Source organism: Pyxicephalus adspersus, chromosome 5, assembly GCF_032062135.1.
Source record: "Pyxicephalus adspersus chromosome 5, UCB_Pads_2.0, whole genome shotgun sequence".
In the NCBI taxonomy this organism is placed as follows: domain Eukaryota; kingdom Metazoa; phylum Chordata; class Amphibia; order Anura; family Pyxicephalidae; genus Pyxicephalus; species Pyxicephalus adspersus.
In genome coordinates this window covers 8,074,955-8,099,534 of record NC_092862.1, presented here as the reverse complement: position 1 = coordinate 8,099,534, position 24,580 = coordinate 8,074,955, and the positions used below count along the sequence as shown (strand labels likewise).

The 24,580-nt window shown below is 38.7% G+C and overlaps 1 long non-coding RNA gene across 2 annotated transcripts in view; it reads left to right on the top strand.

Moving 5' to 3' along the window:
• LOC140330486 (uncharacterized) overlaps nt 1–24,580 on the top strand; it is a 74,039-nt gene that overhangs the window by 8,571 nt on the left and 40,888 nt on the right. Inside the window, exon 2 of one of the 2 annotated variants that reach the window (XR_011920751.1) lies at nt 5,863–6,052. This is a non-coding gene — a long non-coding RNA (uncharacterized lncRNA). Of the gene's footprint in view, nt 1–3,160; nt 6,053–24,580 lie in introns of those variants that run through there. The other variant, XR_011920750.1, reaches the window with a different exon arrangement.

Here is a 24,580-nt window from a genome sequence, read left to right as displayed (position 1 = left end):
TATGTATATGGGTAGATAGAAATCTTGTGGCCCGACGCGTTTCTCCTACTTGGGTTTTCTCAGGGGACTTGGGGACACTTTGTATAGTCAGATTTCATCCTATAAATGATGAAGAGATGTAATAGAGATAAAGGTACATTAAAAGTGACACAAATTTGATCTGAAGGTTTGAGTTAGTAGATGGAAGTAAAGCACGGCGTACAGCAGAGGAGCTGCGCAAGTGAAAATCAAAGAAAAAATCTTGGGGAGAACCAATGCCTTTGTAAATATTGTAAATGTATGCATAAGCAAGACAATCTTTTTTTTTCTTTTTGAAACTATTTATCTAATACATTTCACCACAGTTCAAACACCCTGGCTTTCTTTTCATTCTTTATTTCAACCTACAATTATACTTATCAGGGTGTAGCAGCCTAATTTTGCATGGACATGTTTGATTAGCACCCCTCTTCTTAATACACATTGTTAGTTCCCAGCCAGCATTAGAACAAACCTTGACCTGTGCTCAACATGATGCCATTCCAGATTTGCAGGGGGTATTAATGGACCTGCATTGCTTTTGGCCAAATAAAACATTTGTGCCTGGTCTGCTCATCCAGGCAGACACCAGGAATGAGATTGCTTGCTTCCCCCCTAACTGGCATTAGACTATGATAATGACTATGGTAGGGACATTAGATTGTGAGCCTTTCCAAACTTGGATACAGTATATATGCAAAAAAAAAGACTGACTTTCAAAATATCTGTAAGAAAAAACAGGTTTTTTTTTTAATATTTCACCTACGTAGTTTAATAGGCCAAACTGAGAGTTTCCAGATTAGCAAAACTGGTTGTTGATCAAAAAAATAATTGATTTTAAAGAAATCACTCATCTCTGTTATCTATCCGACACTCACATCTTCACATCTTCTTACATATCTAGTCAAGCCTCATCCTCAATGTTTCCTGCAATGTTTCCCTCTCAGCTACCTTTTGCCTGCACAGTAAAATCTCATAGACTCCTATGGGACCGGGAGATGGGTCAGCTTCCAGTTCATTTCCTGGCCCCGCAAAGTCTATGAGGTTTTATGTGTAGACATCTGGATAAGGAAGTGGTGTAAATGTTGCCCAAGGTGGTGATAAATCTGTAAGTATGGAGGTTTTAGGAATGGACTGGTTCAGCTCTGGGGTGTGAGATAAAAGGCTATGGAAGCTTTGCATGGAATTTTCATATTTCATGGAGTATCACTGCACCTGCATTGATTTTAGCTAAACAAAACATACGTGCCTATAGCAGACTTGCCAGACTTGTTCATCCAGGAAGACACTGGGAATGGGGTTGCTGCATATAGTTTACGTCCCGTGAGTGGGATTGCTACACACCATTGGCACACATGATTCTCCAACAATGTTGATCTGTGTTGTGAGCCAATAAACCTAACTAATCTGAACAGAAATATGGAAGCTACCGACGCTGCCTTGTTTATTCATGGTGCATGATTGTTCTTGTTATCCAGTGAGTCAATTACCTAAAGCATGTGTGCAACAAGTGAAGTAGGAACTTCCGAGCAAAGAAGCCCCTTATTACTATTTAACTGGTTCTCTTTATGATGCAAACATGACGATGTTGCAGTTTTTATTTAACAAAAGAGGCTTGGCTTATCTTCCCAATGGGTTTGATTTCCATATTGGCATTTATCTTCTGCACCTGGCAGCCATCATTTCTTTTGTTTCCAGCATTTAGTTATGTAGGGTGATAGCAATTGTAGCTGCGACCAGGTCCTGCTTCAGGGCAAGACCAGTTACTATGCCTCAGTGGCCCTGTTACTGTCACAATGGTGCATTATATGATGTGCATACATGCTAATTCCAATTAGTCTGTGTGTTATCTGCGATTAAGCTACTGAGGTCTGTAAATCATCCTAAAAACGGAGCACAGGCTGCTTCCGCAGGCTGGCATTTATCAATGTAAATTATTATAATGCAATATTTTATATTCATGAAACTGAAACATTTTCGATTTAATTTTAATTTTTAGCTAAGAACACAAGGCAATAAAAAACTTTCCACATGTGGGCACAACCGCATGCAAACACATTCCCAACCACTCCTATACAGCTGAATGAGAGAGGGTGGGAGAGCAGTTGAGCATGCAGCACATCACTGCGGTATACTGTAAGTCCGGAAGGGGACCTTAAATTGCATCAAATACACATACACCCTAACATCTTAACCATACAGAATTGCTTTTAATGATTCAGCTGGCTCATAGGAGTCTATTTAAGGAAGGGCGAACAGGGTGATTGCTAGAAAATGGCGTTGTTCATACAGAACATCCTTGTCCTATTTCCTTAATTAGCAACAGAAAGATAACCACTTTTCAGTGAAGTCTTCACCTTTTAAAGGTCACCCCTGGTAAAATATGATCACCATATATATATAAAGTGGTCACCATTTTATGGTATGGCAGAAAGCACTCACAACTTTGAAAGTGGAGATTACTATAGGCCACACTGGAGGTCAGCTGTGTTTCATTCAAACACCCTGATTTCCACTTTTGTCATAATCACCACTCAAAATCACAACCACACTAACTGTATTGTAAGTCAAGGGCTGCTGATCAACACCTATAAAAGTAGCAATCAGTTACTTTGTTTTAATAAATGGGGCTTCCAATCGCAATTCAATGAATTATAGCATGACAACCGATCCCTTTTAATAGTTTTGGACAAAGTAGTGAAAGGTTAAACCCTTAGCCAGTTATTTTTGGTTGCATGTGTCCTGGTGGGGTGATTTCCCTTTGCTTTCTGTCTCAGAGATGCCACTGGATATAATGTATTATTTTAGGGAAAGTGTGAGAAAATTATTGGTAATATAGATTTTACAATTTTCATGGCAGTAAAAGGTAAGGTTAAAGGTTTTTAACTGGGAAAATGTTCTGGTGACAACTTTCTGGGGAATTTCCCCTACTTTAGGTAGATGTTGAATCATAGCATGACAACTGATCACTTTTAATAGTTTTAAGCAAAGTAGTGAATGGTTAAACCCTTATCCGAATATTTTTGGTTGCATGTGTCCTGTTGGGGTGATTTCCCTTTGCTTCCTGTCTCAGAGATGCAACTGGAGATAACACAACATCTACCTAAAGTGGGGTAAATTCCCCAGAAAGTTGTCACCAGAACATTTTCCCAGTTAAAAACTTTTAACCTTACCTTTTACTGTACCAATAATTTTCTCACACTTTCCTTAAAATAATACAAAACACAAAAGGTGTTTTAAACACAACTTACAATGCATAGGCAGAATTTAAATGTAGATCAAAGAACCAACCACTGTGCAACACAACTGTGTATCAAAACAATACTTTTATTAAATGTGACACGATTGATATCATATTTGCATTTATTAATAATAATGTCTGGTTTAATAAGGAAATCATTTTGATACACAGTTGTGTTGCACAGCTGATGGATATTTTTAGATTTAAATTGTGTGTTTTTGTTGATTGGTAACACTATTGGTAACCGTACAATATCCAAATATTAGGATTACCTCTTGATTTTGGATTCTGTGACAAGGGTCGCCAGGATAAATATAGTGGTGATTCTGCCCATTGAAGACACAGAGAGCATTGCAAAACTACAGACACCTTGGTGGCCAACATTTTGCCAATTGCCACCTATTATTCAGCCTTTAGAGCTCCTGCAGTGGTTTGACCTTTCCTTACCTTGGCACAAGCTAGTGAAGCAAAAATATTTTTAGACTGCCTTCCATTCCGTAAATGGATTTGCTAATTTTGCTTATTTATTTGCTGTCTGTGCCTTTCCTTGGTTTTTGCTCTGATCTTTAATAATTGATCTTGCTTGGAGAAATATTGACTGTGGCATTTCAAGGGGGCTATAGGGAGTGTAAACATGTAAACATTGATTTGTAAAGCTGCTGTGATGGTGGTGATCTCTAGCATTCTAGTTCAAAAGATAATTATGGTATATACAGAGTCTGTCCCTGCATTTATCATTTCATGTCCCTTTACTTCCCAAGACCTTTATGCTTACTTTAATGTATGCCGAGTCTAAAACTGTCTCCTGAAGCCTATCCATAGTCTCCAACAACTTCTATAGCACATTTCCAATCCCCAGTTGTTGAAGATTAGGCATGTTTCTAATCTCCAACAACTTCAATGGCATGTTCCTCATCACCAACAATTTATGTGGTAAATTCCCAGTCTCTGAGAATTTCTATGGCAAGCTTTATATCTACAGCAACTTAGCTTAACTTCTTTAGCATATTTTCCATCTCGAACAACTTTTTTTGCATGTTTCCCATCTCCAACAGTTTATATGGCACGTTTCCTGTCTCTTTCAGCCTATATGGCATATTCCTAGTCTGCAACACTTTCTGTAACATTTTCTTAAAGTCAAACAACTTCTATGGCCTGTCCCCCATCTCCAAAAACTCCTGTTGCATGTTCCCAGTCTTCAACTTTGATGGAATGTTTGCCATCTCCAACAACTTTTATGGCATGTTTCCCATCTCCAACAGCATCTATGGCATATTTCCTATCTCCAACAAATTTTATGGCATTTTCCCAGTCCCCAAGAATTTATATAGCATGTTCTTAGTTTCTACCATCTTCTATGACATATTCCCAGCCCGCAACACTTTCTATGACATCTCAGCCTCTATGACCTGTCCCCTATCCTTAACAACTTCTGTGGCATGTTTCCCATCTCCAACAGCTAGTTTTTGGCATGTTCTCAGCCCCCAACAGTTTCTATACCATGTTCCCAGTCCCCATCAACTTTTATGGCATGTTCCTTCTCTCCAACAGTCTCTATGGCACGTTTCCTGTCTCTAACAGCTCCTATGGCATATTTCCAGCCTTCAAGTTCTATGGAAGTTGAACTTTGGACAAAAGTTTTGTACTTTGCATACACTTGAAGGGTTGATAGTAAATTACAGTATACAGTAGTTTCTATATGGACATTTTTTGTATGGTAGTTTTGTATTTGCCCCATTAGGCACTCCTCATTTACCAGTAAGGTCACCATCGCTGCTTAAAATTTTCTTTCTGTTTATTATTTAAACAGGTGCTGCTCCTTCACCAAGCCATTAGTGATAGATATTGCCCTCTGGACAATGTGTAACAGTCTGCTTACACTGATAGAATTCATGGAGGTGAACTTTTTATGCTTTAAATATATATTAATATTTGTGCTGCCAGATCAGTTATTTGAGGAATTCATGCGTTTGACTTGCCGGTGATTTAATAGGGAACAAGAAGATAAAAGAGTATTTGCAAGGTCAGGTTTATTGTGTTGTACCTGTGCCAGGTGAATGGGTACAGCGTGTTCTGCATAAACTAAATGTATTTTCTTCTCTTGCTGATAGAAGCCCAGAGACTGGCCCGGAGAGAATCAGACATGGCCAAAGTATTGGCCTGCAGCAGCTAGAAGAAAATAACATTATTTAGGAATAATACAAATTTTATAGGCTTTTGCAAAAATAGAAGTCAAGCAAAAGCAAAACAAAGTGTAAAGTTTTCTGTGGCTTATCAGGAAATTTAAAACTCCATGTTTTTAAAGCATCTTTCTGTGATACTCAACTTCCCCCGGTACAGTGCCCTGCACACAACCCTAGCACTGGTCCTCTTTAAAGCAGATCTATCACCAACATTTTTACTTTACCTTTTATGTAAAGTAAAATGTATCTTTTTTATCCTCTTACACTCTCTTTAAAAAAAAAAAGAAAGTGGTGAAGCCCCTCCTTTTCTGTCTTATAACCGTGCAGGAATGAGCAGATGGAACTTTTTTCTTCATTGGGTAAAAAAAAGTTGATCCCACACATGTGCAATGAGAATGGCACTCTTTTTTCCCTTTACAGCAGGCTACATCACCCGATCTCAAACCTGTGCAGTGCAAGATCAGGTGACATAGCCAGAAGAAGGAGAAAGATGGAGAAAGATGGCGGTGCCTGGCATTTCCTCCATGCTGGGACAAACTTGGATAACAGGACAACATGGGACCCACTCAAGGACATCCCTGGCAGGATCAGGGCATCTGCAGAATTAAAGGTATGTGGGGTTTTTTTTTTAGTTTAGTTCTGCTTTAATTCATTCTTTGAGAGTCTAGGTTGTTGTTTGACAAACTCCCTAGGGGTGCATTGCCACATTGTCCAAAACACTCATATAAAATACTGCAGAGAGAAGAACTGGCATATCAAGGACGTCAAACTCAACTGGTGGGCTCAGAAAAAATGTGGAGGTGGGGGACCCTAAAATAAAATATGGAGTTTTGCTTTAGAGCAACTTGATTACCAAGAAATAAAATAGTAGTACCTGTCCCATGCATTGGATCTTTTTTTACTTAAAAAGGGAATGCCGGAAAGGTGTCCTTTTCGGACAGGTTAACACCTGCTTTAGGATTAAGTTGGTACCTTCCCAGCCACTCGGCCACTCACAGCATTTGTTCTTGAAGAACCAGTGGCTTCAGATTTGGCAGCGGGTGGAACAAGTACCACTGACTACCACCCCCATTATGTAGTGTCTTCCCAAAGGCAGTGGTTTCCTGAGTTGAGGAAGCAGAAAACTCACTGCAACCTCATGGCCAGTGTGAACAAAGCCTTAATCCCCTTGTTTTGGCAGATGCTTTACCCCCCAGGCTTGATTCAATCGCATTAAGGTACACTTACCTGCGTTGACATGCTTTTATATAACATGCTACATTGCTGTGTATTTTCCTTTTTTTCAGAGCAAAATACAATTTTTTTCTCTTTAATGTGCAAAGCAGAATGTTACAATGCGCTTAAAAGCATCATGTTCATGCATTCTATGTGGAATATATAAACTCTGCTATCTGAATAACAAGGCAATAAAATCATGAAAGTATAGGAGGTTACCTTAATGTATTTACTCAGTGTGTCCAACAAACTTTTCTTTAACAGTAAAATATATCAATTGTATCTAAGTCAGCAGCTAGGAGCTACACACTCCCTGGGCACTGATTCCATGTCCTGTGTGTTTTTGTTCCCATTTTTGCAGCTGAGGTTCCCTGAGGGATAAGGAAGGAAATAATTATTTATCTGCTCCAGTGATGTGTGCCTAAGATTGGAGACTACAGCCAGCAGACTGTATTCTACAGATATTTTTTTGTGTATTTTTTCTTTTTCCTGTAGGCTTGTTCAATTCCATTGCAAATTGTGTGTATAGTGGAAGTAGTAAAATACTGCCTGATTACTAATTTTCTTTGAGGAACTATAGTTCTGCTTTTATATGTAGAGACTTGGGGAAGGAAGAGAAAAGGGGATATGATTGAAACCTTTCTATACATTGAGGGTGGGAATAGAGTTCAGGAGGTCAAAAATTCTAATATGAAGCTAGAATCAACAATGTGACCTCAAATTAGCAGAAGGAAAGTTCCATGCTGACCTGCTAAGGAATTATTTTAGCAAATAATTTGTTAATGTTTTCAGGATTTCAATCAACAATAAATGAATTTCAACATGTTTAGGACCAACATAGATTTAAACTTTGTAAAAAAAGATTACAAACTTTTCTATTTTTTTTTTTTGGATAACTTAGAGTAAAAGCTTATGTCAAGTAGTTTTCTGCTGTCTGTTCTCTGCTAATGGGAAGACTTCCCTTCACATTCTATTCTGAAAACGCACCAGTAAGTGTGAGAAATTCTCATTTCACACACCTCAGAACATTTTTCTCTATTGGAAGATTTCCTCCAACCTCTGGTGACAAATTTCATATTTTGGACGTTTCTTCACTTTTAATGTTAGAGACTTTAGTTGTTATATAAAAACATTGATAATGGGTCTAACTCTTCCCTCTCTATACTAAGCAAAAAAAGTTTAAAATATATACAGAATAAAAAAAAATATGCCAGGTTTGTTGAATCACCAAGGATCCTTCATGATCTTCTCTAGTCTTGGAGAACTTTAATAACTTAGGCCCATTGTCAACTACTGGTGATGACGTGGATGCTGCAGAATTGATTCGATTTCTGTTTGGGTCCTAATGTAGACTTTATACTGAGAATGGACCAGATCTATTCCAGGTTTACTTGACTCACGCAGCTTCACTGATAAAAGTGTATCCTCTCCAACCTTGGAGAGCTTTAATAAATCAGGCAGTTTGTCTTTAAAACCTTTTGAATCATAGACTATCATGGCTGAACTGATCCAGGTGATCCAATCCTGGACCAGATACATTCTATGTTTGCTGAATCACCCAGGTTCGCTCATTAAAGTCGATGTTTTCCAGACTTGGGAAGCTTTAATAAAATCAAGACCAATGATGGCACATAATAGAAGACACAAGAAGTAGAGAAATTGAATCTTGTTAAAATTAGTGAAAATCTCACCTTTGAAAATTGTCTCTGGACAGGTGTCCATATTGTAAGATATTTTCTTTACTCTACCTAGTTAAAGCGTTAGTATTCTAGATACATCCTCACTTCTATCCGACTAACAACAGTCATTGAGACAAAACCAGAGAGCGAATCCTATCAATGAGACAGAAATATAAACAGTGTTATAACTATTTCTCATTCTCTACCAAACAGGAAAATCAGTTTGGCTTGAGTTCCACTCTAATACCCCGCTCCAGGGCATGTTCACCTAACAATGGCTCAGTGGAGAGCACTCTGGCTTTGCAGTGCTGTGTCCCATGTTCGGATCTCAGCCAGCACACTATCTGCAAAGTGTTTTATGTTCTTCCTGTGCTGGTGTGGATTTCCTCCAGGTTCTCCAGTTTCCATCTACATCCCAAAAACATTCAGTTTACATACTCTCATAATTTCTCATCTGGACTACTGTAACCTCCTCCTCTCTGGTATTCCATTAACCCGATTCTACAATCTATTATGAATGCTGCAGCCAGACTTATCCATCCTTCCCACCGCTCCTCTTCTGGATCATCTGATTATAGTTCTTTTCATTGGCTTCCATTTCATCATAGAATCAAATTCAAGCTCCTGTGCTTTACCTTCAAATCCCTACACAGTTCTTGTCCCACTTACCTTTCTGCCCTGATAGAAAAATCCCCCCCCCCAGCCGCTCTCTTCTCTCCTCCAATGACCTACTAATGACTTCCTCACTCATAACCTCATCACATGCACGGCTCCAAGATTTTTCTAGAGCTGCCCCCACTCTCTGGAATGATCTTCTCATCCCATTTAGCTTGCTCTTACTTTCTGCTCATTTGAAAGAGTACTCAAAACCTATTTTTTCAATCTTGCCTACCCATCCTCTTCTGTCTTTTGAAACCCTCACTACTTTCCATCATTCCAAATCCCCCTCCTATTGTGTGTTACTTCCCCCACATCTTAGATTGAAGGCCCTTTGGGGCAAGGCCCTCCCCTCCTCCTGTGTCCCTGTATCTGTCTGTCATTTGCAACCCCTATTTAATATACAGTGCAGCGTAATATGTTGGTGCTATAAAAATACTGTTTATTATTATTATTATTATTAATAATAATAATTCAGATAAGTTAACTGGCTTCCCTTCAAACTTGACCTTAGACTGTGTAAATGACATATTACCATGGTAGGGACATTCGATTGTGAGCTCCTCTGAGGGACAGTTAGTGACATGACTATTGACTTTGTAAAGCAGAGTAATTAGAGTATTAGAGTAATTAGAGTAATTTAATATCAGTGCTATATAAATACAAGTAAATAATAATTAATTTCTCTTCTGTTCTCCCTTTTGAGCTGTTAAAAATGTCAATAAAAGTGTTCTGTTACAGTAAATCTATTCAAAAAGTCCAAAAATACCCAATGATTCTGCAAAAAGTCTGGTGAACTGACATTTTTGTGTAACCCCTACTTGTGCTGCACTTTTATTAGTTTTAGTTGTTCTCAGTTCTCTTCAGCACCCTTTGCAAAAGTTACCATCATCCCCAACAATAAATTATACCTTTACCCAGATAATTGTTATTTTTTTGAAAATGCATTGTCGCTCTCCAAATTTATGGACCTTCATTTAGCTCAGAGCATAAATCTCCTTTCTGTGACCTTGCTGCTAGGAGGAAATTATCCTGGGTTATTCTGTACTGAACAAGCAACACAGGAAAGCAACTTCCCGACTCAAAGAGTCTTCGAGCCTGCGAGGGGTCACAGCCCACTCCAACCAATAAATGCAAATAGACGTTTAATATTTAGAGCTGAGTTTGTGTTCAAAGAACAGGAAGCGGCCCAACACAATGGGAATCATTCAGCCAGAAACCTGGCTCGCTCAGCTTAGTTTCTCTTAATATCTTGCAGTGGTTTCGATTAAATAAAAATAGTTTTATATTAGTTATGTATGTATACCAAAAGTGGAATTAATTGTCAATTATATTTAATATTGGTTTAGTTTCCCATATGCAGTACAACACACAACTGTGTTAAGGTCTATATTATCTGTATTTAAAAAATAATATAAAAAGTAAAAAACTGGCCATTGCTTTATTGTGTAATCTGCCACGGCAGAGGATGTTCTAATGCAGGATTGACTTCTGGGCATCGTAGTCAGGGTCAACGACCCAATCTCCATCCAGATTCAGATGTAAGGCTCCTTCAGACCCTCATCTGCTGGTGTATGAACAGGAGTGGGGAAATTGACTGCAGGGTAACTAAATTTGCCCACGGCTGCAGCCAAAGTGAAAATCTTTAAACAAGAACAGTCCAGCCAAAAGCAAAATAACTCTTTTGGAAACTGCGCCTCGACATGCCGCAACCACAAATTCTGCAAAAAATAGTTCCCAACCCTTCCCATTCACCTAAATGGGGGAGTTTGGTGTTGCAGTTGAACCTACGGGTGGTGGCTGTGGCTCATTACAGATCTAAGAATGAAGTTGTGTGAAAGTGTTTCCACTGGGCGCAAGAAGATGCCATTACCAATGCTGGACGGCTCAGTGGTCGTTCACGTGTACATGTGCACAACTTTATGAAAACGGTATGATGTGGCAATGTCCAAAAGTGATTATATACTTCTATGATTAAAGGAGCTGAAATCTGGTGGAAAGAAAGAGATTGGGAAAGGAAGTGATCAGATCAAAACAGATTCGGATTTCAGAGCTATTCCAACTTTGGATTGGTCTAGAACAGCGGTCGCCAAACGGTGATCCATGAGAAAATTTTGAGGGTCCGCGGCTCTGGCCGGAGAAAGACCCCGCTGGGGGAAACATAACCCGCCTCTCTCCCATTGCAGGCTTAGATCTGCTATAGGAGAGTGGGCGGAGCTATGTCACGGTGATGTCACTATGGGGGAGGTTTCTCCCCCTTGATTGACACCCGTCAGGAGTCGGTGATTTTAGTGGTCCATGAAACCAAAAAGGTAGGTGACCACTGGTTCAGGAGCCATCATGAATATAAATATAAAAAGACTGAAGACACCATAAGACAAAACTAGAGATTTTTGGCAAGTCACATCAGCTCCATGACCATAAATTGACCTTTCAAAAAAAAACAAAACATACCTACTGTGAAACATGTAGGAGGCTTGATTATTGGGACTGCTTTGCTTCATGAACTTGACTTGCCATGTATTACATCACATTGAAAAGCATGGCAGCCTGGTAGAAATGAAAAAGATCTAATACAGGTTTACTTTCCTGCCACTGACATTGCAAACGAAATCAGCATAATGCATGCAAATGCATTGGATTTATGCACTTTAAAATGTACTAAGTGCAATGCTGCTAATGTAAATGCATTTTTTTATAATATATGGTGCTTTAGTGAATTGAATGCAATCCATTTGTTGCTTAGATCTACTATAATGAAGCTTTTAATGCTGACTAATATTGATCTTTTGCAATGACATTTCCCCATGGTAATGAATCCTTCCTGAGTTTAAAAGACTCATTCCACACCCTCTTGTCACACCTTTGGGAACAGTCTGTATAGGCAGAAAAAAACACAATACTTTGTAATAATGTTATTGCGTAGACACATGCTTGATACATTTCATGTAGGCCAGAATCATGATCTCTGCACAGTCCGATATCATATAAAGATTGGCACGTGGTGCGAGACAATAGCACAACCACTATGACTTACAGCATAAGAAGAATCTGCTATGAGAACATATCAAGCGATGTAGGACGCTGTATATCCCTAGCGATGTTTAAGAGATTTATGAAGAACAGCTTGTAAATTAAATCACCAGGAATTAAGTCCTTCTGAGTTTTATAGAAAATCAATCTAGGAGTGTTACAGGCCTGGAAAGTCCCCAGTGAGATTGGGGAATTGACTTCAAGTTCTTTTTGCTGCCTTGGTGGGTAATCAGACGACAATCAGCTTTAAAGAGACCGTCGAGGAGAACAGACGCTTTCCCAGCCCACAATCCGGTATAGATCAGCAGCTGCAAGAACACCGAAGCAGAGTATGGGAGTTAAGAGCCTGTGACAAATTGTTATTTTTGAAATATTGTAGACATTTTAGTGGCTTCCTGCTGTCTCTCATTCCATGGAATGTATAATCTGATCAATGCTTTTTGTAAGCTTAAAAAGCATTAGAGATAAGTTTGATGAAAGTTTTCTTATAAGTGTGTTTTAGGCATCGGAAAAAACCTGATCCAATGTCAATGGGGCAGACATACTTTATATATTCGAATATAAACCAATCCAAATATAAACCAAGGTACTTACTTAAAAAAATGGAAAAAACACGTTGGGCCTGATTTAATAAAGCTCTCTAAGGCTGGAGAAGATACAACTTCTTCAGTGAACCTGACCGATCCAGCAAACCTAGAATGGACCTGGTCCATGATTGAAAACATTTGCATTCCCGGTTTTATGGATTACTCAGGTTCACTGATGAAAGTGTATCTTTTCCAGCCTTTGGGGAGCTTTAATAAATCAGGGCCATTGACTCAAGTATAAGTCTAGGGCTCAAAATGTCACTGTTGCTGTTAACATTCAAAACAGTAATCTACAAACGTTCCAATTTTTTTTTAGGAATAAATACATGTATGTTGTGTTATTTCTCAAACATTTATTTAAAAGTATGGATGGATAAAATCATATGGGCTCAGTATATTTATCTTTTACAGGTTGATTATGGTGGCTTTTGTTCCTAAATGCTCTTACATAATCTTTTGTGAAATACTGTTGACCACCAAGAGATGGTGTTGTGTCCTCATGTAATGTGTGTAACAAACCCTAATAATGTCTCTGACTGCTTCAGTTTTATACAGACTTTACATGAGGTCACAGCGGCATCTAGTGGTATGATCCAAGTACAAACCAAGATTGTTTTTCCAATGGCGTTTTTAGGTGGAGTATATACAATAATTTACTCTTTTGCATGTTCTACTACCTGATTTAGGTGTATGGATTTGATGACTAATTGAAACCAATGCATTCCTTGTATGGCTGATATCCAATTGTAAGGGGCACATTTATCAAATTCCAAATAGGATTAATAACCCTCAATACTGTTAATACATTAGTAGAAAAGTTTTTGTTACTTACCAATGGTTAATTAGATGGAATAGAGGGGATTTTCTGAGCCAGGTATCAATTTTAATACTTTCCTGTCCCAATGTTTGTGGTGCTGAATTCAGTTGGGATGAGGAGGGGGCTCAAAGATTCTCTGCACCTACCTTTTCGGCTATATCAACCCCACCCCCAAGAAGGCTTTCAATAAGATTCAATAAGATAGTGTAACTATGGGAATCGGTACCCATTCAGTCAAAAAGACCTGGCTCTCAAATTGAGATCCAATTCATCCGAGAGGGGTCCAGTAGGGCTGAGGTCAGAGCCCTGTTCAAGCTATTGGAGTTTCACAGAAAATTTGTCAACCCATGTTGTTATAAAGCTGATTTTGAGCACCCGAACTTGTGTCCACACAGGACATATAGTGAAAGTTTTAGGATGACACAATTACAGTTTGCATATAATTTAAATTGTATTGGCATTAGTAGTGTCAAATAGTTGTCAATTATAGAGTCAATTCTGGATGATGTCAGATTTAATCCAATCTCATATTGGAACTCTGGGTTCTGATCCAAATTACTTGTCATTGACAGGTAAAATAGGCAGCCTGGTAATGACAGCTTCATCATCTGATGGCTAGATTAGCTGAGACCTACTATTCCTATCTTCCCCCCATCTCCTAGATCGTAAGCTCTTCAGGGCAGGGTGCTCTCTTCCTCCTGTATCTGTGTGTCATTTGTAACCCATATTTAATGTACAGCACTGCGTAATATATTGGCGCCATATAAATTCTGTTTATTATTAATAATATAAATAATAATAATTATAATAATACCTGTCAATCACCATTTGGCTATAAATTCTGACTTGGGCTTTTTTTGTCTTGTCTGACTGGAATCATTATGGTCCGAATAATTTTATCTCCAAGCACCTCTACCTAACATCTGAACAACTGATCTACTACAAACTTAACAATACATAGATTTCCCGTTTCAGGAAGTGTATAGCCATTTCTTTGCCCCCTGGCTGCCCTCTAACCACCAGTGAATAGCTGCTTTATAGTATTGCTGTGCCGCTCCAAGGATTCTACTTGGGGCTATTTGGCTTTTTTAAGCACAAAGTATCATGACCTTGGAAGTCCATCGATTTACAATGCAGGCAGTACCAGATGCCGGTGGGCATATAGACCAGTTCTGCACATTCCTTTTTCAAAATAAAAACCCTCTTTAAATTGTAACTTCATTTCCTTGACAGATTTGTAATAAACAAGAGCTGCTAATGCTGGTGGCATCTTAAAGAGATAGAGATATCTATGAATGTTTTATATAAATCAAACATACTGATATATATATATATATCAAAGCTGTGCTAGATATTTGTTTGACCTAAATAGACTTTGAGAGCACAAAATTATTTCATCTTGCCACTATGTAGGTAACTACAGTCGACCCATGTAGAAGGTATAATAATAATTGAAAATAGGGGTGCAACTTTGCATGCTAATGATGGTTGTTATGTGTTTTTATTTGGCTTTTGCAAATAATTATGCACATTCCTACAGCTGCTTCCACTTAATCGGAGGGGGACATGCACTTGAGAGCACCCTTCTCACTTAGGTTTCCACATGGGGACAAGAATGGGCAATGCCCAGTGTGCAATCATTTGGCCAGTTGGAGGCTCAGTGGGTGTCCTTTGTAAGAGGGTGACAACCCAGATGAACTGTATACAGCATTGTCACACTATGATGAGAATTAACAAGGTCTGTACTGACAAGATATTTTTTAATCAAATCTGCAGATTTAGAAAGATGAAAATGACTTTTGAAACTACTATAGCATAGTAAAGTTTTTGTGATTGCTTTTATAAGGATTTAAATTGGTATGTTGGGTTTTAAGCGTCCAAAAAAATCCTATGCGAAATGTAGCTTTGAGTAAAACTAGGAGGCCACTGATTTTAATAGTGCATTCTAGCATTAGGTTTTACTAAAATAATAATTATGTGAAGCAAGGGTGGGACAAAAGGGCGCTATTACTTAGGTGGTCTCTCTTTGTAGTTCTCTTCAATGGCTCCCATTTCACCTTCAAATTTAAATCAAATCAAATTCAAGCTCCTGTGCTTTGCCTTCAAATCTCTCCACAGCTCTTGTCACTTACCTTTCTGACCTGATAGAAAAATACCCCCCTAGCTGCTCCCTTCACTCCTCCAATGACCTACTAATGACTTCCTCACATATAACCTCGCACGGCTCCAAGGCTTTTGTTGTCCTGCCTTGATTCTCTGGAATGGTCTTCCTTGTCCTGTTCGGCTTTCTCCTACTTACTCGTCTACTTGCTCGTCTTCTTCTGTCTTCTGAAACCGTCACTACTTCCCACCACTCCATATCCCCCTCCTATTGTGTGTTACTTTCCCCACATCTTAGATTGTAAGCTCTTCGGGGCAGGGTCCTTTCCTCCTCCTGTATCACTGTCTGTATCTGTCTGTCATTTGCAACCCCTATTTAATGTACAATGCTGCATAATATGTTGACGCTATATAAATCCTGTTTATTATTAATAATAATAATAATAAAAAAAAAAAAAAAATATTAATAGGGCACCAAGATCTCAAAAGATGACCATGGTGGCTATCTCACTTGGCATGGTCAGGCTCTTTTTCCTACCTTTGCATGGTATCTTACAAAAATCTCTACTTATCACTTGACTGAGTAGAAACACCATCCATGTTAATTAGCCAGAGAATCTCCTGCTTAGAAGCTACTCTCCCACAGGTTGTGATTACATAGAATAGAATCTATAGGTGTTTTTATTACATACCTATTATTAGCTTGTATTTATAAAGCGCCAACATATTACAGTGCTTTACAAAGTCCATTGTCATATCATGAACTGTCCCTTAACCTCCCTAGCAGTAACCCCGAGTGTGACTCGGGGTAGAAAAAAGTTGCTACAAGTGGTAACCCCGAGTCACACTCGAGGTTGGAACACCTAGGGAAGGTTAGTAGATAGAGGGCTTACCTGACCCGCCAGGATCCTGCGCCATCCAGCGCCGCAATCTTCGCCTTCTTTCTTCTGCCTGCTTCTGCATCCGATGAGTAACCGGGGGAGTTCCAGGTGACGTCGGTGTGTGTGTACGTGCCGGGCGGGGCGGGAAATTCAAAATCCATTTGCATAGCATTCAATACAAAATAACTGTATTGAATGCAATACTTTGGATTTTTATGTGTAAAAGCAGTACATTGTTTTCAAGAACATTTATTTTATAGTCTATATAATAGTATGAGTAGATTATGTATTTTTTTTTAATTTAATTTTTTTTTAATATTAATTTTTTTTAAATATATAGATTTTTTAATTTATTTATTTTGTTTTTAAATGATTTTGTGTTTCAAACTTTATTATACTCATACTATTATATTATACTGTAAAATACATTTTCATGAAAAACAATGTACCGCTTTTAGACATATAAAACCAGAAAGAAATGAACCGCTAGGGAGGTTAAAGGAGCTCATCTAATGTCCCTACCATAGTCATGTGTTATTATTACAAGCGAAGGACAATTTTGAGGGGAAGCTAATTAACCTGCATGTTTTTGGGATGTGGGAAGAAACCGGAGTGCCCAGAGGAAAACCCACGCAAACATAGGGAGAACATACAAACTCCTTATAGATAATGTCCTGGCTGAAATTTTAACCTGGGACCCAGTGCTGCAAAGGCAAGATAGCTACTAAGCCACCCATACTGGCACTTACTCTACCGACCCTCTTCTGCTTGTGGCTAGGGAAAGCTAGAACTAAAGCTGTAACTTGTATTGTGTAAATTAATCTGCTTCTTCAGATCAGACTTACATGATGAATTTTCAGTTTATTCTCTACTCAGTTCAAAACACCAATCATTCATCGAATAGTAAATGGAAAATTAGTGGCCCTAAAGCAGACCTGTCACCATATTGTGTACTTTAAGTAAAAGGGTGGTGGAAGAAGAAAAAGGAAGATGACGGCATTAGACCAATTGTGCTAGGATTGTGGAGGAATCAACGGTTTTCCAAGTCCTTTTTTTCCTGAAAGTTACACTTTTTGGAGATTTAAAACAAATATACAACTAGGCGTCAGTAGGCCCTATCCCAAAGATGGCTCCATTGTGTCTGGCAGCACATGGGTTTGTTATCAATGGGTTACACCAGCAGTTGACTCTATTGTTCCTTAGCAATGATGTCCTCATAGTTCTTCAGTAAAACACATAACAGGTACTACATTTTCAGAAGAATCATCTTTGGCATGCAGGATTTTTTATTTCATGATACTTGTAAGTGGTTTAAGGTCTGATAAGCAGTCTCAAAGTCTCTTTTCAGAACTGAGTATGACTAAGTTAAGAGCACTTGTCTGTCTCTTTCTGGTTTACAGTAATATTCAGAAATACTTTGATTTCCTCTCTCCTTTGTGAATTTGAAAAGTCAGAGTGAGCAATTTGAGAAATACAAATTTACAACAGCACTTCAAAGAAATAGTTTAGATTAGACGATAAGATGTATCTAGAAAAGGTTGGTATAGTGCAAATATCACTTTCCTTTAGAAGAAAGAAACTGTATCTCGCTTTATAAAAACTGACCAGGAACGTTTAAAGGTTTGTATAGGTTAAAATATACCCATTGTAGAGATTTTTAGCCCAGGCACATCTTTGATCTACATGATCTTATTGGTTAGTAAATCAAGCAAAAAGCGACACCTTTATGGAAAAGTTAAAGAACAAAATAAAAAGCTTTCTGCAAAAAGGATGTCCTGCCATCTGCTCTTGGAACATTCTGTTTGGTTCTGCTGTTTGAAGAATCTTCATTTTATTACAAATCTGGCTATATTGGATTTCTGGTCCCCCTCTGTGCACTGTGGTTCGATCTTCTAGTTTCTAAGCCACTACAAGACAAAGAAGTGATCTTCAGCCTCTGAAAGATAGAATTAGGCTTGCAGGACATTCATTAGAAGGAAGTATGGTGAGGAAGACAACCTAAGCAGGGGGCAGGGTCCAGGGCAGCCTTTCTCAACCATTTTAACATGGAGGAACCCTTAAAATAACTTTCAGGCATTATGGAACTCCTTATATATTTACTATATTCACAACTCACAATATATTAGCATGGTGGTCATTGAGAAGAATGTCTCTTACGTTGCTGACCAGTGGGAAGAATGTCACCCTTACAGATACCAACAAATATAATTGGTGTCACCTAAACTGAGAGGTACAAATTTGTTAATTTCAAAAAGAACCCCTAGCAATCTCTGGATGGACCCAAAGCTTTAACTGAACCCTGATTTAGAAACACTGGTCAAGTGGGTGTCTATGGAGCTGACTTATGTTCAGGGCCCTCTCTGCTGCAAAAAAACACTGCTGGGTGAAAGAGCTGACTACTAACACAACACTAAAAGGTATATGTACCACCTGTTTGTGTTGGGGGAACCCATTAGGGGGCAACCTATTAGTCAGGTTCTAACCATAGTTTAATTAGTCGCTCAGATAAGCAGGTATTTCATTTTTTATTATATTATATACAATACAAAGTCATTGAAACTGTGGGCCTGATTTATTAAAGCTCTCCAAGACTGAAGACAATAGACTGGAAGGGTGATACAGCAAACTCAGATTGGATGTAGTCCAGGAATGAAATTATTTGCAAATTTATAACAAAGGGATACTAAGAAATCCATTTCAGGTTTGCTATATCACCCAGGTTCCTCCATGATGGTCTAACATCTCCAGTCTCGGAGAGCGTTAATATATTAGGCCCTGTATGTGTTTACTGACTTGCTCAATTAAGCAGGACAAACTATCTACATGGAGTTTATATGATCTCCCTGTGATTGGGTGGGTTTCCCCTGGACACTCATCATTACATCACACTGGTAGGTTAATTAGATTTCCATGAAATTGGCCTCTATGGTCTATGGTCCATATTAATGATGTTTGACTATAGTAGGAACCTTGGATTATGGGTCCCTCTAATAGACCATTAGTGCCATTACTATGGAAGATGTCATCATTATCTCAGTAAATATACCAGCTAATGTTTCCTTCTGGAGTTCTTCTTTTTTAACTACAGATTTTTTTAGAAAGTTGGTGGCTTACACTGACATGCTCTTTTTTTCCCCAGAGTGTCCCTAAATAGCTCATTAAAACTGAGTACTGAGAGAGGTTATTACCGTCCTTCCCATAGACGAGTTCTATTTTTGACACAGATGGATAACCCTTCCAGTTTCCCATCGTAGCCTGCTTTTAATGAGTCTGAATTTCACACTGCAGAAGCTTGATGCCTAACAAGTGGCATCTCCTCTGTCACTTCCCAGAATCCCTTTCTCTTCCGCAGCATTATTTTACCTCTCGTGATCTCCAATTTGTTATCTGGAAACAGGAGGCGTGATGGCATTGCGAGCGATCTTGATGATGCCCTGAGGCATTCTTCCTCGGTAGTAGGATATATCAAAAACAAAGGACAATTTGTGATGAAGGCAATGATATGGAATCTATAAAAATGAATGAAGGCTGGCAGGAGTTGGCAGTTGCTACCATAGCGGAAAACACAGGCACATATCATCTATCAATCCCTTAATGAAGTCATTGTTCTCTGTAACTTAGCGCACCTCTGTTCCTACAGCTATATTGGATTTGTAGAACACTATCCTTGACGTGAACTGTTTCTGCTAAAACAAAGCTTGAGTAAAAGTAGACCATGAAAATTCTCCTTTTCCCTAAAAACAATGCTAATTAAGAGCTAAAAAAAAATAAAACAGTAGAATAACAAATACGTACCTTAGACCCCCGCTCCTACCAGCTTCCTATGGCCATTGATTTTTGAAGGATTGTGGGGTACTACTGGAGTCTTCCGAAGAGTTTCCATTTGCATCTTTTAGATGTTGATGAAGTCAATAGACCTCACTGCAGCGCCTTGGGAAAAGTGAAAATTCCAAATCCTACAGTGCAAGAATAATATACCATGGAATTTGCCATTACTTGTGGAATATAAGAAGCTTGCAGGATTAGGGGCACTCACCTTTTCCAGGAAGCGGAAGTAAGGTTCTGTAAAATCCCGGATGCCTATGAGAAGCTTTTCTTTTTAAATAGTGGCTCACCAGACCATGGTCAGCCGCTATTGGGCAGCACGGTGCCTCAGGGGTTAGCACTCCAACCTTTGCAGCACTAGGTCCTAGGTTTGAATCCCAGCCAGGACACTATCTGCATGGAGTTTGCAGGTTCTCCCTGTGTCTGTGTGGGATTCCTCCCACATCCCAAAAACATGCAGTTAGGTTAATTGGCTTCCCCCTAAATTGACCTTAGACTACAATAATGACATATGACTATAGTAGGGACATTAGATTGTGAGCTCCTTTGAGTGACAGTTAGTGACACTACTATGGACTTTGTACAGCGCTGCGTAATATGATGGTGCTATATAAACACTGTCTAATAATTTTGATCTGTAAAGTTTTTTCCATAGTCAAGATAGAATTTTCCAGCAAATGTATATAATATCAAATTGCCTAAGCCTGTTGTTTTTTTTTTGACGTTTAAGTGGTACTTGCACAGAAATTACAAACTACAAATTATTTATCCCAGCTGAGAAAGGTTTCCAAAGTGTGGAAAGAGACTTTGTTGCTCAAAGTTAGGGGCATCTATTGGCTTCTTTTGCTGTTGAGAAGGTCAATTGTAGAAATGTCTAATGCAGTGTTTCATGAACTTTATTAACATTGGGGAACCCTTGAAATAACTTTCAAGTCTTCAGGGAATCCCTGCTATAATTACTATTTTCATTGATCACAGTACATTAGTTTGGTGGTCGGGAGGAAAAATGTCTTCTACATTGTTGGCCATTGGGAAGAATAACTTCTACATTATTAGCCATTGGGAAGAATGTCACCTTTACAGATAGCCAAAATGAATATTGGTGTCAGTTAAACTGATCTGATAGACACAAATTGTTCATTTCTCAAGGAATCCCTAGCAACCACTGGAGGATTCCAGGTTGAGAAACACTGATCTAACGAAAGATCAAGATCAGCCACAAGGGATGGCCTCCTAATAAGCTGTGCATTTGTGGCACTACCTTCGTTGGATCAGCCACACGAGTCCCATGATCATAAGAAAGCTCTGTGTTCATGGCAATGACGAACTATGTGTATGTAATACCTTAAAGACCCATTACAAGGCTGACTGTATTTGAAGCAAAGTGTTTAGAGTTTTCCCTCATGCTCCCAATTTGTGCTATTGGAGTTTTTCTTTGTGTACCAAACCTCCACCCAAGCCAACTCAACAGTCACTGCAGAAAGCCAAGTATACCCAACAGTTTTCAGGACAGATGTTTTGTAGTTTAGTTTGACAAGCAGCTCATAAGAATGTCACTTTCTGGATAATTGGAGGTAAAATGTCTGTAAAACATGATCAGTTGCTTTCATAAAAAGTAGCACGTTAGTCACATAAACTCTGTTGGATGCTGGAAAAAGATACCCAAGCACTTATGACCTTAGTGTTCGGAAACAAATACAAAGGGCAGTGAGTTTTTCCGCATGATTTATTCCTAGGAAATGCACCTTGAAGGGTGTTTTGTGCTTCCCCATCACAATTAATCTTTCCCTGACCCAACCAAACAAACCTCTAGGCACAAAGCATCCTACTGTCCCTCTGTAACAAACCCACATTGTCTGAAAAGTGTGTAATATAAAGTCTGGTGATGTTGGCAAAACTCATAAAGCTGCTTAGGAAACATTTGCATTAAAAAGGTTCCACACCTGCAGTGAATGTGTATTTGTATTTGAGTATTTCACATTTTGTACGTCCATAACACCCATGAAAACCACCAACAGACCATTTCAACCATTGTTTTAATATTTTTAGACCATCGTTGCCTTCACCATTACCTCCAAAGGAATTAGGTAGATGAGCACCATTTGTCATAAATCTTCAAATTTACTGCAGGGAAAGGGAAATAAAAAAGGGAAATAAAATCAATAATTTTGTTTATCCCCAATAAACTCTGTGTGTGTTCCCCACTTCCTAATTTGTTCCTCTAAGTTTTTTTTTTTTTTTTTTTACAAAAGGGGGCTAGTAATGAGAAGAGGGCTTGGTAGAAGGAAACATTTCCTAGATATCTCGGAATCACACTTCTAATCACACTTATAGAAGCCAGCTAATATAATAAATTATTTTTCCAAACCAGAGTAATTTCAGACTTGTGGTAAACCACAGCCAGTTACACCAATTCAACCATATGGAAGCGGTTGGGTACAATTTTGTTCACACGTTTGCACACTTTTGCATTTGGGTTGACGTGGATGACATGACAATTCCTGGCCGCAATATGTAGCTTATGACTTTTCTTAAGCAGCCAACTACTTCCATTGACTTGAATAACGTGTTCAATCCTCAAAGTTGAACTGAGCTGGAAAATGGGTTCCCATGCTCTTAGGTCTTAGTGTCAAGAAGGAGATAGCAGAGTACGCCTGTCTATTTTGGCAATGGGCAGCCTACACCGTTGGATAAAATGATTTCAATGTTATAATATGCAATGGCAAGTTCTCTGCAGTATTCTACTGTAACCCTAGACCATGTGGGGGTTTGTCCTTGATGGCCTGGGCTTACAGGAAGTGATTGAATGTTGCTAGGTGTCATGCAACCCCAAAAAGGATCTACGTTGGGGTAATTCTTCAAACTGACCATCTCACCATGTTAAAAAGATCAAGAAACACAACCTTAAACCAATGCAGTTAAGAACAGAAGTTCATAAGGTAGACTTGAGGCTTGATGGCCACCATGACATCACCACGTATAATTTGGCCATATGACAGGTATGGTCCTCTTATTGGATAAAAAAGTTCTCATGGTATAATAATAATAATTTATATATTATATGTGCAAAGTTCTATGCAGACCAGATGATGACATATGGAGGTATGTCCATGGCAGCCTGGGCCTACAGTAAATTATTAAATTCTCCTGGACGTCATGCAACCCAAAAAAGGAGCAGCAACCAGCGGGAGGATATTTGAAGGTAATGCTCGTGCATAAGCAGTGTTTAACAAATATGTCCCCACACAGGAAGAGAAATCTTTACGCACACCCACTACCCCCTAATACATAACCAAATAAACATATATATTCTAATTCTAAGAAAATTTCAGGTGGTCACATGACAGGCATGGTCCTCTTGTCCATTGTTGGCAATGGGAAGTATTCACTGCTGGATAAAATATTCCTTATGCTATATTACATGCAGGGGTTCCCCAAAGACCTAAAAGGTTTTTCAAGGGGTCCCCCATGTTAAAAAGTTTGAGAAACACAATTGTAAACCAATTAAGTTCAAAACAGAAGTTCAAAACGGAAGATTGAAGCTTGATGACCACCATGACATCACCACGTATCATTTTCCCTGAGCTTTGTGTTCTTTTTTATATTCTCAGTTCAGTTTCACACTGTGATCCAACATCTAGCGAAGAGCGTAGTTCTCCATGTCCCTTCCATTCAACCATCACTATCTGCTCAGCTAATAATAGCTTGGAAATGTTTGGGAAGCGGGAACCACCTGACCACAGCAGGAAGACAAATTTGTTCAAAACTTTTCTGGAAAACTTCCAGCACAATCAATATAATGGAACTCTCTCATATAAATAGGAAAGGTTTCTGAGCAACATTATGATATGCAATGAGTGTGATATTATCATTTTATTCTATTTTGCAAACTTCCAGAATATGGAGAACGATTTGCATCTGAGGAATCATTAATAAAATTACCCACCTAGAGATGAGTGATTGGTTTTTGGCAAGGTGAGATTGTGCATTGAGGTCAGGATGACTTTTGAAAGATTCCAGGGAAGGTAAGCACCACCAATTTAAATTGATTTAATTTCTAAATAACTACACCAGTATTCTGTATTTTGTAAGTGAACCCTTTCACCTAAACTGAGCCCAATACATTAATACATTTCTTTCCTTTTTTTTTACACCCCCCCCCCCCCCTTTACATATCATTAAAACCAAACGTCAGCTTTTTCACCCCCAGCCTTCCCATACATAAAAAATCATTATATGAATCTTAATTCTAAGAGAACCTCATTCGGTCACATGACAGGCATGCGTCTCTTGTTCATTGTTGGATTTAATGGTTCTCATGTTTTATGTGTGCACAGTTCTATG